This window comes from Nicotiana sylvestris, chromosome 10 (genome assembly GCF_000393655.2).
Source record: "Nicotiana sylvestris chromosome 10, ASM39365v2, whole genome shotgun sequence".
NCBI lineage: Eukaryota > Viridiplantae > Streptophyta > Magnoliopsida > Solanales > Solanaceae > Nicotiana > Nicotiana sylvestris.
In genome coordinates this window covers 163727175-163737398 of record NC_091066.1, presented here as the reverse complement: position 1 = coordinate 163737398, position 10224 = coordinate 163727175, and positions in this window count along the sequence as shown.

The following is a 10224-nucleotide window of genomic DNA, read 5'->3' as shown; positions in this document are numbered from 1 at the left end:
AGCCGCAAATGCAAAAGGAGTTGGAATAGGAGCGGTACTTATTTCTGAAACAGGACATCATTATCCTGTTACGGCACAGCTACGTTTCTATTGTACCAATAACATGGCTGAATATGAGGCGTGCATTTTGGGCTTATGGTTAGCTGCAGACATGGATGTCCAGGACGTCTTGGTCTTGGGAGACTCGGACCTCTTGGTGCATCAGATTCAGGGTGAATGGGAAACAAGGGATTTGAAGATCATACCATATCGACAATGTTTGCATGATCTGAGCAAGCGATTTCGATCAGTGGAGTTCAGACACATCCCAAGAGTTCATAATGAGGTTGCCGATGCTTTGGCCACTTTAGCATCGATGTTGCACCACCCAGACAAAATTCATGTTGACCCATTGTATATCCAGGTTCGTGATCAACATGCTTATTGCAACGTGATAGAGGAAGAAATGGATGGAGAGCCATGGTTTTATGATGTCAAGGAATACCTCAGGATGGGGATATACCCGGAGCAGGCCACCGGAGGTCAAAAGAGAGCCATTCGGCGACTGGCAAATGGATTTTTCCTTAGTGTAGGAGTGTTGTACAAAAGAACACCAGATTTGGGATTGCTGAGATGTATAGATGCTAGTCAAGCCACGACAGTTATAACAGAGGTACATGCTGGAGTTTGTGGGCCACATATGAGTGGATATGTATTGGCAAAGAAGATTATTCGAGCAGGGTACTATTGGCTCACTATGGAGCATGATTGTATCAGTTTCGTGCAGAAACGCCATCAGTGTCAGATACACGGAGATCTGATTTATTCTCCACCGACAGAATTGCATACAATGTCAGCACCATGGCCATTTGTTGCCTGGGGCATGGATGTCATTGGATTTATTGAGCCGACAGCTACCAACGGTCATAGGTTCATTCTGGTGACCATCGATTATTTCACTAAGTAGGTTGAAGCTAAAACTTTTAAGTCGGTAACCAAGAAGGCAGTGGTAAATTTTGTTCATTCCCATATCATTTTTAGATTTGGGACAAAAGTGATCTTCACGGACAATGGTGCTAATCTTAACAGCGGTTTGATGAAAGAAGTATGTCAACAGTTCAAGATTACACACCGTAATTCCACACCATATCATCCCAAGGTGAATGGAGCAGTTGAGGCAGCCAACAAAAACATAAAGAAGATATTGAGGAAGATGGTAGAAGGGTCCAGGCAATGGCACGAAAAGTTGCCATTTGCATTGTTGGGATATCGCACTACCGTCCGTACTTCAGTAGGGGCAACTCCTTATTTGTTGGTATATGGAACTGAAGCTGTGATACCGGCGGAAGTTGAAATTCCATCCCTTCGGATTGTCGCTGAAGCTGAGATTGATGATGACGAGTGGGTCAAAGCCTGATTGGAGCAGTTGAACTTGATTGATGAAAAGAGATTGACAGCAGTATGCCATGGCCAATTGTATCAAAGGAGAATGGCAAGAGCCTACAACAAGAAGGTGCGCCCCAGAAAATTTGAAGTAGGACAACAGGTGCTGAAACGAATCTTGCCACATCAGGCCGAAGCAAAGGGCAAGTTCGCCCCGAATTGGTAAGGGCCATTTATTGTGACCAGAGTGTTATCCAACGGCGCCTTATGTCTAACAGATGTCGAGGGAAGATGCATCGACATGGCTATCAATTCTGACGCAGTCAAGAGATATTATGTGTAATTTCTTTTGATTGTAATTGTTGTCTGTTTGTACTTGGCATTTATCAGAGAATGAAATGACGGAGGCAATTCTTTCTTCTATCCAAACACTTTAACCTTTGCTTTCCCTTTTGAGCCTTATTTATTCTTTCATACCCCTCTTTTGGAATCAGTAATGAAAATGAAAGAAAAAGAGAAGAGAAAGATAATAAAAACAAAAGAAAAGTCACAAGAAAAACAAAAGAATTGGGAACTACGTTTAAACTGATTCCTCAAAGAGGATACGTAGGCGCCTCACGGCTCGGTCATAGTGTAACAAAAAACAAAAAAATCCCCAAGCAAGAAAAACTGGGGCAGAAGTTGTGTTTATAATTTTGGGAAAGAAAGTTGATTCCAAGAGTTGTAATGTTTTACCCATCAAAATTATTTTGAACCTTTTACCCTTTTTCTTTTATCCATACACAAAACCCATATTGATGTCCAAAAAAGACCTCCCGATCAGTATCCGAGAAGTGCCAAGTCATGAAAATGGAAGTCGAGAATAACACTCTGATCCCCAGTAGAGAAGAGGATCATAAGATGGAAATGAATTGATAGCCGAAAGAATGCCCAGCAGAGAGAGTCATATCGGTAACACTCCAATCCCCAGCTAAAAAATAAAATAAAATGAGAGAGTCTTATCGGTGAAAACCTCCACAGGCACCATAAGGCGACGTAAGTTGAGAGAAATAAAACGAGAGAGTCTTATCGGTGAAAACCTTCACAGGCACCATAAGGCAACGGGAGTTGAGAGAAATGAGAGAGTCTTATTAGTGAATACCCCTCGAAGGGCACTATGAGGCGACAAGACCAGATTGACGGAAAGGATCCGCATTTGGCAAAGAGTTGAGTACCTATTTATCCCCAGCAAGATGAGGTCGTCCGAAAGATTGATTGATATAAATAGACTGGGTTGATTAATCTGGAATGCACGACATGATCGTTGGGATCAGTTATATCATTCAAATAAGTTCTTTTCTTTCTTTTTCCCCATCATTTGTTCAGAAAAACTTCTTCTTTTTCTATATTTTGAAATCATCATTTTTTCATTTTTGGTCTCAAGACTTTATCTCTCCAGCAGTTTATTTTTGAAAAGAATTTTCAGAGCTTATTACCAGTTGCCAAGATGGTGCAAAAGCACAATGTAGATAGGATGGGCCAAAGATAATGCAATGGAACGAGAAAGACGTTCGTTGCAAGACCAAGTGATGGATTGGTCTAGGATTCCAGGGGAAGTTGGAGAAAAACAGAAAAAACAACAGTGGAAAAGTTATGGATCAAACTCCAAGAGAATCCCTAGCAGATTTACGAGATGCAAGAATAACTCCGACAGATTATCGACCAAGTTCTGCGATGGTCGTACAACACAGAGCGGGGAAGGAAGAGAAAAGAAAAATCATCCCCAACAAGTTTTGTAATAAAACGCAAAGCAGGGAAAGGAAAAAGGGAAAAGCCATTCCCAGTAGGAGTGGCCCGACCACTCACCACATTTTAAACTAACAAATTTTTCTTTGATTTGAAGTAGGGAAATGAAATGTTATTGACAGCGGGAAGACATGGCCACAAAGAAGATTATCAAACCGGGGCAGAAAATTTTCTCTCATTGCGAAAATTTTCTTGAAATCAGATACCCACTTGGGGAAGATGGAAGATAACAAAAGTTTTGAAGGAAGTGGAATCCCTAGCAGTATACAGGAGAAGGCAATACAAGTTTTAAAGAAAGCAATCTTGGAAGAAGCAAGATAACCCGAGTTTTAAGGGTAGTGGTCTTTGAATCAATGCCATCCCCACCATTGTTAAAAGGAGGAAAGTAACTAGTCTTAAAGAAGGAAGATAATTCCCCAGCAGTGTTATCCCCGGCAGGTTTCAGAGAAGTGAGAACACCAATTTGAGGGAAGTAGTTCCAGTGGAAGGAAAACGCCAGCTTTAAAGGAAGTAGTCTTTGAAGAAGGAAAATAACATATTTTTGAATAAAACACCGGTGTTATCCCCAGCAGTTTTCAGAGGAATGAAACACCAGTTTAGAGGGAAGCAGTTCTAAAAAAGATAATTTCAAGTTAGAAGGAAAATGGTTCAGAAGGCAGGAAGGAGCAACAACAATAAAACGCATTTTTAAGAAGTAGTGGAAGTCAGGAACCCGCCTGGAGAATAGAGGTATTATCTTTGAGTTGTTTACTGAAGTCAGGAGCCCGCCTGGAGAATGGAGGTGTTATGTTTTTAAGAAATAGTCGAAGTTAGGAGCTCGCCTGGAGAATGGAGGTGTTATATTTTTTAAGTCATAATTGAAGTCAGGAGCCCGCCTGAAAAATGGAGGTGTTATATTTCTTGAGAAGGTTGAAGTCAGGAGCCCGCCTGGAGAATGGAGGTGTTATGTTTTTAAGAAATTGTCGAAGTCAAGAGCCCGGCCTGAAAAATGGAGGTATTATCTCTAAATTGTTTATTGAAGTCAGGAGCCCGCCTGGAAAATAGAGGTATTATATTTTTAAGAAGTGGTTGAAGTCAGGAGCCCGCTTGGAGAATAGAGGTGTTATGTTTTTAAGAAGTTGTTGAAGTCAGGAGCCCGCCTGGATAATGGAGGTATTATGTTTTGGGAAGTAGTGAAGTCAGGAGCCCGCCTGGAGAATGGAGGTATTACATTCTGAGTTGTAGTTGAAGTCAGGAGTCCGCCTGTAGAACGGAGGTTGTTATATTTTAAGTTGAAGAAGTCAGGAGCCCGCCTGTAGAACGGAGGTTGTCATATTTTAAGTTGAAGGAGTCAGGAGCCCGTCTGTAGAACGGAGGTTGTCATATTTTAAGTTGATTAAGTCAGGAGCCCGCCTGTAGAATGGAGGTTGTTATATTTTAAGTTGAAGCAGTCAGGAGCCCGCCTGTTAGAACAGAGGTTGTTATATTTGAAGTTGATGAAGTCAGGAACCCGCCTGGAGAATGGAGGTCGTATTATCTTTTTAAAGTAAAGTCGGAGTCAGGAGCCCGCCTGTAGAACAGAGGAATAAATTTCAAGATTGAGGCCAGGAGCCCGCCTGTAAAACGGAGGTTGTTATAATTTTAAGTCAAAGAAGTCAGGAGCCCGCCTGTAGAACGGAGGTTGTTATAACTTTAAGTCAAAGGAGTCAGGAACCCGCCTGTATAACAGAGGTTGTTATATTTTAAGTAGTTAAAGTCAGGAGCCCGCCTGTAGAATGGAGGTCGTTAAATTTCAAGTTGCAGTTGAAGTCAGGAGCCCGCCTGTAAAACGGAGGTTGTTACAATTTCAAGTCGAAGTCAGGAGCCCGCCTGTATAACGGAGGTTGTTATCATTGCAAGTTGCAGACGAAATCAGGAGCCCGCCTAGAGAATGGAGGTATTATATTTTTAAGAAGTAGCTGAAGTCAGGAGCCCGCCTGTAGAACGGAGTTTGTTATATTTAAAGTTGATGAAGTCAGGAGCCCGCCTGTAGAACGGAGGTTATTATATTTTAAGTTGAAGTAGTCAGGAGCCCGCCTGTTAGAACAGAGGTTGTTATATTCGAAGTTGATGAAGTCAGGAACCCGCCTGGAGAATGGAGGCCGTATTATCTTTTTAAAGTCAAGCTGGAGTCAGGAGCCCGCCTGTAGAACAGAGGAATAAATTTCAAGATTGAGGTCAAGAGCCCGCCCGTAGAACGGAGGCGTTACTTTTAAGTTGTTCAAGTCAGGAGCCCGCCTGCAGAACAGAGGAATACATTTCAAGATCAAATCAGAGGTCAGTAATGCGGAAGGTTACAACAAAAATACCCCCAGCATGAATCCCATTTCAGAAATCTGAAAGAAGACTACAAGAGCAAGTCGAAGATAGATAAGATTCTGTAATCATTAGTCTAGTCTAGCTTTTTGTTTTCTTTCTAGCAATGGTGTAATAAGGAGGTTGGAAAGCAGTAGTAACAGCGTGCAGCAGCAGTAGCAGCAAAAATGCAGTCCCATGGTAGTCCCAGCTACCAAAACTTCCCGAATTACATTAACCTAATTCCCTTTTTAGCCAGGGATATGTAGGAAACCTGTGAAGCAAAGGTTTGGTTAAATCGTTTCAAAAATGCTTCACACAGAGTATTCCAACGGGCAAAAATCGCTCGTATCCGCTCGCTTTATCTTTGCACGAAAACTCTTTGTGTTTTCGGACAAAGAGGGGCAACTGTGAGCACGTGATTTTTGCTTCACGAAAACTACTCCAAAAGAGATCAAAAATAAAACAAATTTCTGTGCTGTACAATTTTGAGAACTTTGCATGACATTTAGGATAATTATTTTTGTCTGTGAAGGTTTAGTTTGTTTTAATTAATTAAAAATACAAAAATATATGTTGCATGCACATTTAAGATTTAATTGTGCACTTAGGAATTAATTGAACCATGTTTTGTTTTTAAGAGAAAGAAAATCACAAAATAATGTATTTTTTGCATTTTTTAGCATTTCATGTCCAAGTTATGTGATTTTATTTGATTGTGTGTGTTAATTGTTATTAAAAGTTAGTTAGTACTTTTATAAATTTATCTAGTCCTATAAGTTAATTTAGGATTTTTGGAATTTTTAGTTTAAGAAAAGAAAGGCAAAGTAAAAGAGTGTTTAAGTCATATTTGGGCCAAATCAATTTAAAGTTCATCATCCCAAACAATTTTTCTTCCCCTTTGAAAATGATACCTGGATACTCAGCCCATACCCCATCCCCGACCCGGTCTGCCCCATACCCCAAACAACCAACCCCCCTTTTCCCCATTTTCATTTTCATTTCTAAACCCCTAACAAAGGAACCCTAAACCACCCGCCCCCTCCTTCTTCATCTTCTCCAAACGACCCCTCCTTCTCCCTCGACCCCCATGGCTGCCCTTTCTCTTCAGCAGCTCCAAACAACCCCTCTAGCTCAAAACGACCCCCATGGCTGCCCTTCTTATTCTTCGTATCAACGACCACCCTACTACCAACCGACCACCTGAAACAGCCCGCCTCACCTTCTCCAGCCAGTCTGCCAATCGCGAGCTCCAACCTTCTCCATCGACGTCCAATGCCATCAAACCCAACGTCGTCACTCATAGGCCACCTGAAACAGCCCGCCCCACGTCCACCACCTCCCGACCACCAGCTTCGTCCAAACGACCACCTCCCTTCACGCCAGCCTTACTACCATCAACCCGTCGACAACCTACAGCCCAACGACCCTCCAGTCGCGAGCTCCAGCCAGTCCGCCACTCCAGCTCCACAGTCATCATGCTCGAGCAGCCATGGAACTCTGGCTCAAAGCCTTCAAAACCTTCCATTAAAAAGAGACCCATTTTCAGTCTTCGAGTTCAAGTTTCCGACGGGGTCTTGGTTCCAGATTTGCTCGAGTTTCTTGGAACATTAGCTTTAAGCTTTTTGTTCGGTATTTGCCTTTGCTGTACAGCTCTGCTCAAAGAGTTTTCTGTATTCAATCACTTGGGAAATCCATTTTGGCAATAATGAAGGTCCATTTCCTTTTTATTTTCATCTTGTCTTTTGGTTAAACTAATATCAATGAGCTGCGTGTTTCTATGATCGAACGTAGTGAGCAGCAGTACAAGTTCATGAATCTGTAGTTCTTCTTGCTTGTTTTAATTATCTTGTCTCGTTCTAGTTTCTATCTTTTCTTAGTTATGTTATGTTGTTTCTTTTCTTGTTGTTGTTCATCATTTCTTGCATATGAAGTCAGTTTGTTTTCATTCGGTATGTTGACAGTGTTCATTTGTTCTTGTTTAGGTTTAATCTAGAAGTGTGTTAGTTTAATCACTGAATTTTTATTTTGATGATATTTGGTCTGAATTGAGTTTCAAGCTTAAATTGTGATTTGAGTTTGATGAATCTTAATGTTGTTCTGATATGAATCTGATCTTGAATGTTGATATGAATCTGACCATGATGAACTGATTCCTAAGTGTTGTCAATTGGGAGTTAGTCTCATATGATTTGATTAGTCAATCGTTAGGATTTCTCAATTAAGATTGGTTATAGCTGCTATAGTTTGGTTAATTGATTAGGAGGATTGGATATAGCTGATGGGGTAGAATGGTAATTTCAATAGTTTCAGGGGTATTTTGGAATTTAAAGTTTTAAAAATGATTAATTTGAGTGCTCTGTCCACTAAGCACTAATAATATTAAAATAAGGCAATGTTTAATACATAGTAGGGGACAAGACATTTGCTAGTGGGGAACAAGATATTTGCTAGTGGGGAACAAGACATGCAAGTGTGGAGAACAAGACATGGAAGTGTGGGGAACAAAACATAATGGTATGAAAAGTTTAAAAAGGATTGATTAAAATATGTTTGTCCATACCTGTTTTTGGGTTATAAATAGGGTCATTTCAAGACAGAAAGTAGGCTGGTTTTTGGAAGGAAAAAAATCAGTTCTTTTTCAGTCTTTTTTTCAGAGAGTTTAGGCTAGATTTTTAACATTTAAAAGCTCAGTAATTTGAGAGTAAAAAACAGGCTGGTTTTTAATCCTAAAAGGTTCAGTGTTTGGAAAGCTAAGAAATTGAAAAGTGAGTCTTTTCTTTTACTGCTGAATATTCAGAACTAGTACTGTTGCTGTTTCATTGGTGTTGCTGTTTGGTCTTTCTGGGGTTTCAATTGGTTCTTCCTGAGTTTGCTATTGGTTATTGGCTACTGTTTTCATTGGGTGTTGCTTGAACTCTGCTGGTTCCTTCCTTTTAAATCTGTCACTGGGTTGTTCTGTCACTGTGTTGCTGTGTTATTACTGTTGCTGACTGCTCCTTCATTTTCTTGTATTTCCGTTATCCAGGTACACGTTCTAAAACTCTCAAATTTAAAGGAAAGGAAGTAAAGAGTCGTTGGAATGGATTTATGAATTTCCCTTGTTTCTTTGTGTTTAATTTGATGTATAAGCCGTAGTTCACTTGATATTTCGTAGTATGTATTGGAATGACTTTGGAATGCATAAGCAGGACTGATTGAATCTATTTCTACAAACATGAAATATTAATTGTACTTAATCTTAGTTGGTGACTACTAGTTATGAAATATACTGTATTTAATTCTTTTTTTTCAGTGGTCGCGAAATAGTTTCAAATAGTTTACGTCACAAAACAGGTTCAAATAGTTTATGGAAATCAGCATGTTGGTTTAATAGGTCTAATTCTGAAATTGCGAGTTCACTTGAGTAAATAACATCATTTTAAATAGCAATGTAAATAATGTTGGTAACTAATGTTAGTTCTCAAATGTTAGTGATTAATGTTAGCTTGATGTCAGTTTTTAAGCATTAATGCATTTTTCAACAAATCGTAAAAAGAGCAAAAAAATGGCTTTGTATTCCACATAGTTAATTCCAATAGTCCAATTCATATAATAAAGCTAAAGTTGAACTGAATCGAAATGGTAGCTGGTTTGTTAATATTTACAACGGCAGGCAGCGGATCTTAAGTTAGGTAGCGGGTTCAAACTAGAAGGTGTTTCCTTTTGTTTGGACTAGACTTGAACTTGAAGCCCGAACTTTTAATGCTAATTGATTAGGATTTTCTTTATTCTTAGAGACAAATAAATAGAAAATCATAGTCACTTTAGGATATCCTTGAATAAAAAATGAGACGAGCCTCGCCGAATAAAAAAAAATACAAAATTGCAGGGCCCTCAATAAATATTTGTTTTAAAATACTTAGATTTAGGGACGGACCGTCTAGCGAATTTCACGGCCTTCCCCAAAAGATAATAACGCGCAAGTCACTTCCGGCGCGCTTTTAATAATTTACTTTCTTAAACTCGGGTGCACATTTATGTGACCCAAATCCAACTCTCACGGCAAGTTTGTCACGTGAGCTCGAAGAAGTTCTCTTCTATTCGTGTTCAGTGGAGAGGTCAGCCTGCTGAGGCAGCTACCTGGGAGTTCGAGTCCAATATGCGGAGCTGTTATCCCCATCTTTTCCCTGACTTAGGTGCTTCTTTTCTATGTCCGTTCGAGGATGAACGATTGTTTTAGAGGTGGAGAATGTGATGATCCAAAAGGTCATCACTTGATTTACAAGTAAATTCTGTATTCCGAGGTCTTAAAAGCCTCTTTTTATCTCACCTCGATTTGCATGCACAGTTCAGGCGTATATTCGGAATGCTTTTATGTGAAAATTTGATAAAAATGCTAATTTGGCCTTAAAATTTAATTTAAGTTGACCTCGGTCAATATTTTGGGTAAACGGATCCGGACTCGTAATTTGATGGTTCCGGAGGGTCCGCAGAAAAATATGGGACTTGGGCGTATGCTCAGAATTGAATTTCGAGGTCCCAAGCCCGAGAAATGAATTTTTGAAGAAAATTGCTTAACTAAAATTTTAAGTGTTTTTGGAAATTTGAATGTATTGGAAATTGATGGTATCGGGCCCGTATCTTGGTTCCAGAGCCCGACACAGGTCTTATATAGTATTTAGGTTGAGCTTGTAAAATTTGGTAAGAAACGGACTTGAAATGACGTGAATCGAACCCTCGGTTGTTAAAATTTAAACTTAAGAGTTCTTGAGATTCTTTTCT